The following is a 9,905-nucleotide window of genomic DNA, read 5'->3' on the forward strand; positions in this document are numbered from 1 at the left end:
TATCGCTGAGGAAACTGAGTAGCCCAAGAGAACCCAGAGGGACCCTCGCAGATAGGTCTGCAGACTACGTACGCAGCTGCCTCTCACGCCACACTCTGTTCATATCTCCTTCTCTCTGTTTTTCTTCACTCCCAACTATGAACAGCCAGGAAGAGTTCGTTCATTCCCAGCCACGAGAGCTCCTTCTTGGATTGATCAAAGGCCCAGTGAACGTGGGGGCCTCCAGTCCTGCGGTTCTCAGGCGTCCATGCTGTCTGCCTGAGACCAAGCACACTGCCACCTCAGATTTATCCCTTTCCACCTTCAAAGCTGCTTTGAGTTAGGGCACCATGTCTGAATGCTTGTGGACCCCTAACTTTTTGTTAGGCTCCTACTCCCTGAAGTGATGGCATTAAGGAGGGGAGCCATTGGGAAGGTAAGTGTAGGTCACAAGGGAGGTTACAATACATGAGAAGCCGAGAAGGTGCAGTCCATGGAGAGAGGTCCTACCAGACACGGAGCCTATTGGTGCCTTGATGGCGAGCATTCCAGCCTTCAGAACCGTAAGAAATAAATATTTGCTGTTTATAACTTGCCCAGCTTACATCGTTTTGTTGGTTAACCAACAAGGACAGCCGGGCCGTGGTGTGTGTGGCATGTATGAATGTCTGTGGCAGGAAGAGATAAACGAATCCTTCCTTGGAGTGAGGTTCGCCATGTTTCATTTCTGTGCTTAAAAGATTAAGGGGTGTTGGGGGGATGGGTACTGTGTGGGGAGAGAGAGCTCAATGGAGGGGACCAGATTCGACTTTCAGCCCCAACAGGGTGGCTCACCACCATTTGTAATTCCAGTCCCTAGAGATTGGACACTCTCATCTTGCCTCCACAGCTGCTGTACACGTGGTGCGCAGACACAGGTGCTGTACACGTGGTGTGCAGACACGAGACATGGTATGCAGACTCGGACACTGTACACGTGGTGTGCAGACACGAGACACGGTACACAGACTCGAACACTGTACACGTGGTGTGCAGACACGAGACATGGTACGCAGACTCGGACACTGTACACGTGTGCCTCCACAGCTGCTGTACACGTGGTGCGCAGACACAGGTGCTGTACACGTGGTGTGCAGACACGAGACATGGTATGCAGACTCGGACACTGTACACGTGGTGTGCAGACACGAGACACGGTACACAGACTCGAACACTGTACACGTGGTGTGCAGACATGAATGCAGGAAAAACATCCTTACACATGAAACAGAAAAAAAGCTTTCCTTAATGTTGTTATTCTGGGGATTATAACTTAATTTTTAAAAAGGATAAGCAGGAGTGATAACTGTGAGGGCAGGGGCGTGTTCTCAATACTTTCCAGGCATCTATGGATAGAATTTAAGAATAGGGGAAAAATTAGCATCTTTATTTTCATTAAACTTTAACCAGGCCAGCACTTGGGAAGCAGAGGCAGGCGGATCTCTGTGAGTTCGAGGCCAGCCTGGTCTACAGAGTTCCAGGCCAGCCAGGGCTAAACAGAGAAACCTTGTCTCGAAAAGCCAACCAACCAACCAAACAAGCAAACAAAAAACTTTAACCAAACCCCAACATTTTCTCCCCTATAATGATATGAAACAACCACAGTAACATCAGCAGGACCGGTGTCTTTGCTAACAGAAACCACAGAATTGCACCCCGTAATCTCATCTGTGTCCCTCACCCGCTGTGGTTGTTGGAGCCGCAGTAGGTCCTTGTGTTTGTGGAAGACTCCTGGAGCACCGAGTGGCCGTTTCATGTTTGGCTCCTTCGCTAACTGCCTGCTGGTGAATGGTTTCCTTTGCCATCTCACAGGTCTCGCTTGTCTTTGGTGGCTGTTTGGGATTGGTGTGAATCACCCCTTTAATCATTTAAAGCCTGGTATCACCAGTTGTGCTAGCTGGCGCTTACCGCCACAGGGGCTTGTGCGCTTGTGTTCAGGAGTGATTTCCTGGAAGACCGCGCTCCACAGCATAGCCCGGCTTCTTGTCACGGGAGCTGAAGAACACGAAGGGAGAGCATGGAGGACCCCCTCCCCTTGCTGTAAAACATGCACACTCAAAATACATCAATTACAGATGCCCTGTAAGGGCGGGAGATACAGCTCTGTGGTAGAACGCTTACCTAGCAAATGTGAGACCCTGGGTCATCATCATCATCATAATTACTACCATTGTTATTGTTATTATTATTTCAATTTTGTTCTTAAAGGCTAAGGAATATTGCGGGCACTTTGTGTGGGGATTATTATTATGATGATGATAATAAAGTGTGTGTATACACATAGACTTCAGTGTACTTACTTACAAATTAGGGACTGTGGCTCAGTGGGAGAGTGCTTGCCTTAAGATGCCACTTTTGCCCAGAGCGACCATCTTCCAGAGCTTCCACTGGCGACTCACCATTCTGCAGCAGAGAAGGCAGACAGTTGGCCTTTGGAATAGAACGCCTACAGCAGACAGCAGACAATTGCAGGATACAAGTCAAAGCAACTGGATTATCCCCAGAAACTGGAAGTTCATACTGTTAAGCAAATTCTAACAATTCTACCTTTATGATTTTTGGTGTGCAGGGAGATGCTCGTAAAGGCTTGTTTTAGAAATAACCAATTGAGCTGGGCTTGGTGGCGCACGCCTTTAATCTCCACACCAGGGAGGCAGAGGCAGGTGGGTCGCTGTGAGTTCGAGGCCAGCCTGGTTTACAAAGTGAGTCCAGGACAGCCAAGGCTACACAGAGAAACCCTGTCTTGACAAACAAAAACAACAACAAAAAAAAAAAAAAAAAAGAAAAGAAAGAACGAACAAACCAATTGGTCTGCAGGTGTGGCTCTGTGGTACAGTGCTTGCCTGGCATGTTCAAGGTCCTAGGTTCCATCCCCACACTGGAAAAGGAAAGGGAACAGATTACAAAAGAGTAAGGCTTTGTTTTGTTTTGTGTTTAGTAGTAGTAGTAGTAGTTGTTGTTGTTGTTGTTGTTGTTGTTGTGTCTGTGTGTGTGTGCATATGTGCATACCACAGAGAGCCTGTGGCAGTTAGAGGACAGCTCTCAGGAGTTGCTTCTTTTCTTCCACAGCAGGTTCCGGCCTTGACCTCAGTCTGGCTTGTAGAGCAAGTGTCTTTATCTACCGAGCTGTTGAGTAACCTTGCTGGCCCCAAGTAGCTAATTTTTATGGCTCCATGTTTATACAGGTCGCACAAAGAGGGAGGTGAGCAGGCAGAGCCAAGCCTGAAGATGAGCATATTAAAATGCCAAAAGCGAAAGCCAGCATGGTGGCCCAGGCCTTTAATCCCAGCTTGCAGGGAGACAGAGGCAGGTGGATTCCTGTGAGTTTGAGGCCAGCCTAGTCTACAAAGTGAGTCCAGGATAGCCAAGGCTAACACAGAGAGACCTTGTCTCAAAAACAAACAAACAAACAAACAAAAAACACAAAAAATAATAAATTTGTGTCACCATGCCCAGCCTTCAAAATAATTTTTCTTTATAAAATGCTAAGAGTGAACCAGGCCCAACAGCATGCATTTGTAATTTTGGTACTCAGACTACTTGAGGCAGGAGGATTTAAGCTGGAGGCCACTCTGTAACCCTGGCGACCCTCCTTCCCAGGGCTTCCAGGCTCCTCACAGGCTCTGCCAGTGCAGCGGCATTCATTTTGTAAAGCTCCAAGAGCAGTTACTGTGTTTTACTTCTTCAAGGGACCTTGGGAAGCCACTCAGCTGGCCTCTCACTTCTCAGCGAGGGGAAGAGCAGGCTGGAGGGTGGACAAGTTAAATCGCTTTGCCAAGAAAGGCCTCCTGTAGGTTGAAGTAGGTCAACAGGTAGCTGCTCGCCTGGCGTGCATGAAGCCCTGGGCTGGCTCCCCAGCACTGCATTAAACTTGAGTGCAGCAGTCAAGCCTCTAACCCTGGGGCCAGAAGTTTAAGGCCATGCTCAGCTTCACAGAAAGTTTGAGGCCACCTGGACTGCATGAGACTCTGTCTCAAAAAGAAAACAAAAACCAACGGAGGGATGGATCAGGGGTAAGAGTGCTTGTTATAAACATAAGGACCTGAGTTCAAATCCCAAGAGCAGAACACAAGTAAAAGTCTGTGTGCACCTGAAACTCTAGTGTGGTGTGGGCGTGGCAGCAGCCCCGTTTTAAGAGAACACATTGGAGAGTGATAGAGCAGGTTCCACAATGTCCTTCTGTCTAGCCTTGGCTGTCCTGCACTCGCTTTGTAGACCAGGCTGGCCTCGAACTCACAGAGATTCGCCTGCCCGTCTCCCCTCGTGCTGAGATTACAGGCATGTGTGACCATGTCTAGCTTCAAAATGCTTTTTTCTTTTGATTTTTCGAGACAGGGTTTCTTTGTGTAGCCTTGGCTGTCCTGCACTCGCTTTGTAGACCAGGCTGGGCTTGAACTCAGAGAGATTCGCCTGCCTCTGCTTCCCCTCGTGCTGGGATTACAGGCATGTGTAACCACGCGTAGCTTCAAAATATTTTATTTTTTCTTTTGGTTTTTCGAGACAGGGTTTCTCTGTGTAGCCTTGGTTGGTCTGGACTCTCTTTGTAGACCAGGCTAGCCTTGAACTCACAGAGATCCACCTACCTCTGCCTCCCAAGTCTAGGATTAAAGGCGTGCACCGCCATGCCCAGCCTTCAAAATAATTTTTATTTATTTTATTCAAAATAATTTATAAATAAAACATCTTTAATTACATTTCTGTGTAGGGTCAAATTAAGTCTCCAGACTTAGTGAGCCAAGTCACGGGCGTGTTCTCAGCAGGCAGCAGGCAGCAGGCAGCAGGCATGCCACTAATCAACTCCTTTTTCCTTTTTTCTTATCACAGTTCACTTCCCTCGGCGACTCAGTGGCGTGGTGGTGTGGGAGGTTCTTCTTTTACATCACCACATCCTTTATTTCTCTAAGCTCAACAAGTTCTTTCTTTGTACCTTTTCCATTCCATTTATACTTGGTCAGTTTTTCTGGTTCAGCTCATGGGTGCTTACAATTCCGTTCACAAAAAGAATTACAAAATGTCCTTGTGTACAGTTCCTTTCTCATTGCTTGGCCAACTATCTGACAAGAGCAACTTACAGGAGAAAGGCTTGAGTAACCAGTGTGAGGCAGAGCACCACAGAGGGGCAGCCATGGTGGTGGGAGCATCAGGCAGCTGCTCAGGATGCATCCAGTGAGGACCCAGAGCGGAAGTGCCCGCGCTCAGCCCTCTTCCTCTGTTTCCTTCAGTCTGGGGCCCCAGCCCATAGACACAACTGCCTCAGTCAAGGAGGGTTTTCTACCAGGCTTATTCCAGTCTAAAAAGCTCCACAGACATGCCCAGAGGCTTCTCTGCTGAGTGACTCTAGATCCTTTTAAGATGACAACGAGTATTAAACATTCTACTTTATATAATGAGTATTTTGAAAAGCAGGACTGTCTCCAGAGCTCTGAGTATATGCACACCTGTACACACTTGCGCGCGCGCACACACACACACACACACACACACACACACACTCCAGTTTTCTCTTGCAGAAAAAGGACCTCCCTCCCCCGTCCTCTAAACCATGTCTCCATTGCAGGGTCTGTGAGGGGAAGCTGGGAAACTCCCCCTGGGCAGCTGTCACTCAACTGTTCATGCCTCCCTGGGTGGGAGCTGGGCTGGGAAAAGCCTCACATCCTCTCCATGTGGTATCAGCTGGGCCTGACGAGCAGGATGGAGAAGCCCAGGTAACCTTGGTCTCGTGTAGGCACACTTGGACCAGTGGTTGCAATGTCTTCTTCTTCTTCTCCAAATGACTGCTTGCCTCCGCACAGTCTCTCACTGTCTGGAAGATAGCCTAAGCATTAGCATCTAATGGCTGACTTCCAGCAGGGTGAAGAGGGAAACTTCCAAGGCTTCTGCAGACCTGGGCCTGGGAGTCTTCAGTAACACCTGTCAGTTCAGTCTACTAGTGTAAGCAGGTAACAGATAATACGATAAATAATGTACGATACATGCACGATCATGATAAGACCGGTTATTCTGTATGTTAAACAAAATTTAAAAAGAAAAAGAGCCAGGCGTGGTGGCACACACGCCTTTAATCCCAGCTCTCGGGAAGCAGAGGCAGGCGGATCACTGTGAGTTCGAGGCCAGCCTGGTCTACAAAGTGAGTCCGGGACAGCCAAGGCTACACAGAGAGACCCTTTCTCGAAAAAACAAACAAACAAACAAACAAACAAAAACAAAACAAAAAGAAAAAGAGCCAAGTGGTGCTGGGCGTGGTGGCACACAGCTTTAGTCTCAGCACTCAGGAGGACTCAGCATGAAGATCTCTGTGAGTTTGAACTCAGCCTGATCAGAGCGAGCTCCTGGGCAGCCAGGGGCTACAGGGATGGCACCCTGTCTTGAGGGAGCAGGGAGAAAAGAAATGAAAACCTAGCAGGTTGCAGTTAGAATCATGGTGGGGAAATGACAGAGGCTATGGAAGGAGGTAAAAACTGTTTATCTGTTTTTGTGGAAGACAGGAGGTGCCTACCCAGACCAGACTGGCCTCTCACTTGCAGCCATGCCTGCCTTTGCTTCCCAAGTGCTGGGATTAAAGGTGTGTGCCACCACCACCTGGCTTGGCTGGGCTTTTAATCTCAACACTCAGGAGGCAGAGGCAACTGGATCAGTTTGGGCTCAGCCTGATCTACTAAAAAGAAAAAATTTTTTTTCTTTTCATAAAGATTGTGGGGCTGGAGAGATGGCTCAGAGGTTAAGAGCACTGACTGCTCTTCCAAAGGTCATGAGTTCAATTCCCAGCAACCACATGGTGGCTCACAACCATCTATAATGAGATCTGGTGCTCTCTTCTGGCTTGCAGGCAGAACACTGTATACATAATAAAAAAAATAAATCTTAAAAATAAATAAATAAATAAGATTGTAAGAGCTGAGCTGAGAAGGAGGAGAGCTGAGAACTGCTCAGTGGACAGACGGCATCCATGCTGCCTGTGCTCAGTGGACAGACGGCATCCACGCCGCCCGTGCTCAGTGGACAGACGGCATCCATGCTGCCTGTGCTCAGTGGACAGACGGCATCCATGCTGCCTGTGCTCAGTGGACAGACGGCATCCACGCCGCCCGTGCTCAGTGGACAGACGACATCCATGCTGCCTGTGCTCAGTGGACAGACGGCATCCACGCCGCCCGAGCTCAGTGGACAGACGGCATCCACGCCGCCCGAGCTCAGTGGACAGACGGCATCCACGCCGCCCGTGCTCAGTGGACAGACGGCATCCACGCCGCCCGAGCTCAGTGGACAGACGACATCCATGCTGCCTGTGCTCAGTGGACAGACGGCATCCACGCCGCCCGTGCTCAGTGGACAGACGGCATCCACACTGCCCGTGCTCAGTGGACAGACGGCATCCATGCTGCCTGTGCTCAGTGGACAGACGGCATCCACACTGCCCGTGCTCAGTGGACAGACGGCATCCACGCTGCCCGTGCTCAGTGGACAGACGGCATCCACACTGCCCGTGCTCAGTGGACAGACGGCATCCACACTGCCCGTGCTCAGTGGACAGACGACATCCACACTGCCCGTGCTCAGTGGACAGACGGCATCCACACTGCCCGTGCTCAGTGGACAGACGACATCCACACTGCCCGTGCTCAGTGGACAGACGACATCCACACTGCCCGTGCTCAGTGGACAGACGGCATCCACGCCGCCCGAGCTCAGTGGACAGACGGCATCCATGCTGCCTGTGCTCAGTGGACAGACGGCATCCACGCCGCCCGAGCTCAGTGGACAGACGGCATCCACGCCGCCCGAGCTCAGTGGACAGACGGCATCCACGCCGCCCGAGCTCAGTGGACAGACGGCATCCATGCTGCCTGTGCTCAGTGGACAGACGGCATCCACGCCGCCCGAGCTCAGTGGACAGACGGCATCCATGCTGCCTGTGCTCAGTGGACAGACGGCATCCACGCCGCCCGAGCTCAGTGGACAGACGGCATCCACGCCGCCCGTGCTCAGTGGACAGACGGCATCCATGCTGCCTGTGCTCAGTGGACAGACGGCATCCACGCCGCCCGTGCTCAGTGGACAGACGGCATCCACGCTGCCCGTGCTCAGTGGACAGACGGCATCCACGCCGCCCGTGCTCAGTGGACAGACGGCATCCACGCCGCCCGTGCTCAGTGGACAGACGGCATCCACGCCGCCCGAGCTCAGTGGACAGACGACATCCATGCTGCCCGTGCTCAGTGGACAGACGGCATCCACGCCGCCCGTGCTCAGTGGACAGACGGCATCCACGCCGCCCGTGCTCAGTGGACAGACGGCATCCACGCTGCCCGTGCTCAGTGGACAGACGGCATCCACGCCGCCCGTGCTCAGTGGACAGACGACATCCACGCCGCCCGTGCTCAGTGGACAGACGACATCCATGCTGCCCGTGCCCCAGTGGATCGATCTACATCCACGCACACACACTTATTGGACTCTGTGGGTAAACAACAACAGCAACAGAGTAGTACGTATGGAGTTCGGAGGCTTGCGGGGCAAGGGGCACTAGAGGGGGTGGAAAGTAACGATAGATGAATAGGAACAAAAAATACTATATAGATGTATGACATTTACAAAGAATCAAAATATTATCAAATAAAGTTAAAACCACATACGATGGTTAATCTTCCTCTTTGCTTTTTGTTGATACAGGTTTTCACCTCATAGCTCTGGGTGTCATAGAACTCCCCATGTAGACAAGGCTGGCCTCAAACTCGGAGATCTGCCTCCCGAAAGCCGGGATTGGAGGAGTGCACCACCGCATTCCAAAGTGGGTAACGACCTTCCTTGTCAACTTGAGTACATTTACAACTGCCTTGGAAACGCACCTTTTGGTGTGTCTGTAAGGGTGTTTCTAGGAAGATTTAAGTGAAAAGCAGGGACCTACTGTGAACGTGGGCAGGGCTATGGCACTGGGCCGGGTCTCAGACTCTGCAGAAGGAGAAAGGAACCGAGCACCTGCCTTCGCCTCTCCCAGAGTCCTGACTTTGGATACAGTGTGCGGGAAGTTCCTGGGGCCAGGCAGTCCCTGCCATCACAGACTGTCTCCCCTCAAACCGTGAGGTGGAATAAGTGATCCCTTAAATTGTTTTGGTCAGGGATTTGATCTCACGTATGGGAAAAGCAGTTACTGTATACATGTAGCAGGGCTAGCACTCGCCAGTCCCAGAGAAGCGCGCTCGCTCCCTGCACCCCTGCATGCCGGATGATGCAGTGTCTCCTTTAGCTCGTTTGCCGCTCACTGCCACTTTATGTCCCTCTAGTTCAGAAAACAAAGCAAAGCTGTGGGGATGGAGATCCTAACCCCAGCACCCTTAGCCAGTGTCTTCTGTGTGCATGTCTCTCTGCCTTTTGTTTTCTTTTGCGATGCCATCTGTTCCTAACTCCAGGGGCCGATATGCCCTGAGAATTTTTGGATTTTCATCTCTAGCCCACACATTATCATCTCCTAGACTCCAGATATGAAACAAGCCACTTCTAGACACCTCTGTTCCAGTGTGTGGCACAGCCCCTTAGTTATGCATGCCTCAAGCCAACCTGTCAGGACTGGAGAGAGCCTCGGGATAGGGCGAGACTGGGCGTGGTGGCGCACACCTTTAGTCCCAGCACCGGTGAGGCAGAGGCAGGCAGATCGTTGTGCCTTCAAGGCCAGCCTGGCCCACAAAGCGAGTCCAGCACAGCCAAGGCTACATAGAGAAACCCTGTCTCAAAAAAACAAAACAAAACACATGTAAGGCTTTGAAAGGATCGGAGTTGATTTCCTAGGATAGGTGACAGGTGACTCACAACTGTCCCTAACCACTGAACTGTCTCTCCAGCCCGAGTGGTGGCACGTGCCTTAAATTCCAGCACTCAGGAGACAGAAGCAG

The 9,905-nt window shown here is 51.0% G+C and overlaps 1 long non-coding RNA gene across 3 annotated transcripts; it reads right to left on the bottom strand.

The window, feature by feature from the left end:
- Positions 1–1,117: 1,117 nt before the first annotated feature.
- LOC311580064 lies at positions 1,118–6,984 on the bottom strand. Of its 3 annotated transcripts, XR_014773346.1 has the most exons (5): positions 4,712–6,984; positions 2,822–2,896; positions 2,319–2,421; positions 1,700–2,013; positions 1,118–1,233 (listed from the first exon to the last, which is right to left on the bottom strand). It is a non-coding gene; the product is annotated as an uncharacterized lncRNA (long non-coding RNA). The 3 variants fall into 3 exon arrangements; XR_014773347.1 differs by lacking the exon at positions 1,118–1,233 and having other exon boundaries at positions 1,472–2,013; positions 2,323–2,421; XR_014773348.1 differs by lacking the exon at positions 1,118–1,233 and having other exon boundaries at positions 1,472–2,013.
- Between the last annotated feature and the right edge of the window lie 2,921 nt (positions 6,985–9,905).

The sequence above is a fragment of the Acomys minous genome (assembly GCF_964271855.1).
Source record: "Acomys minous genome assembly, chromosome: 12".
Classification (NCBI taxonomy): domain Eukaryota; kingdom Metazoa; phylum Chordata; class Mammalia; order Rodentia; family Muridae; genus Acomys; species Acomys minous.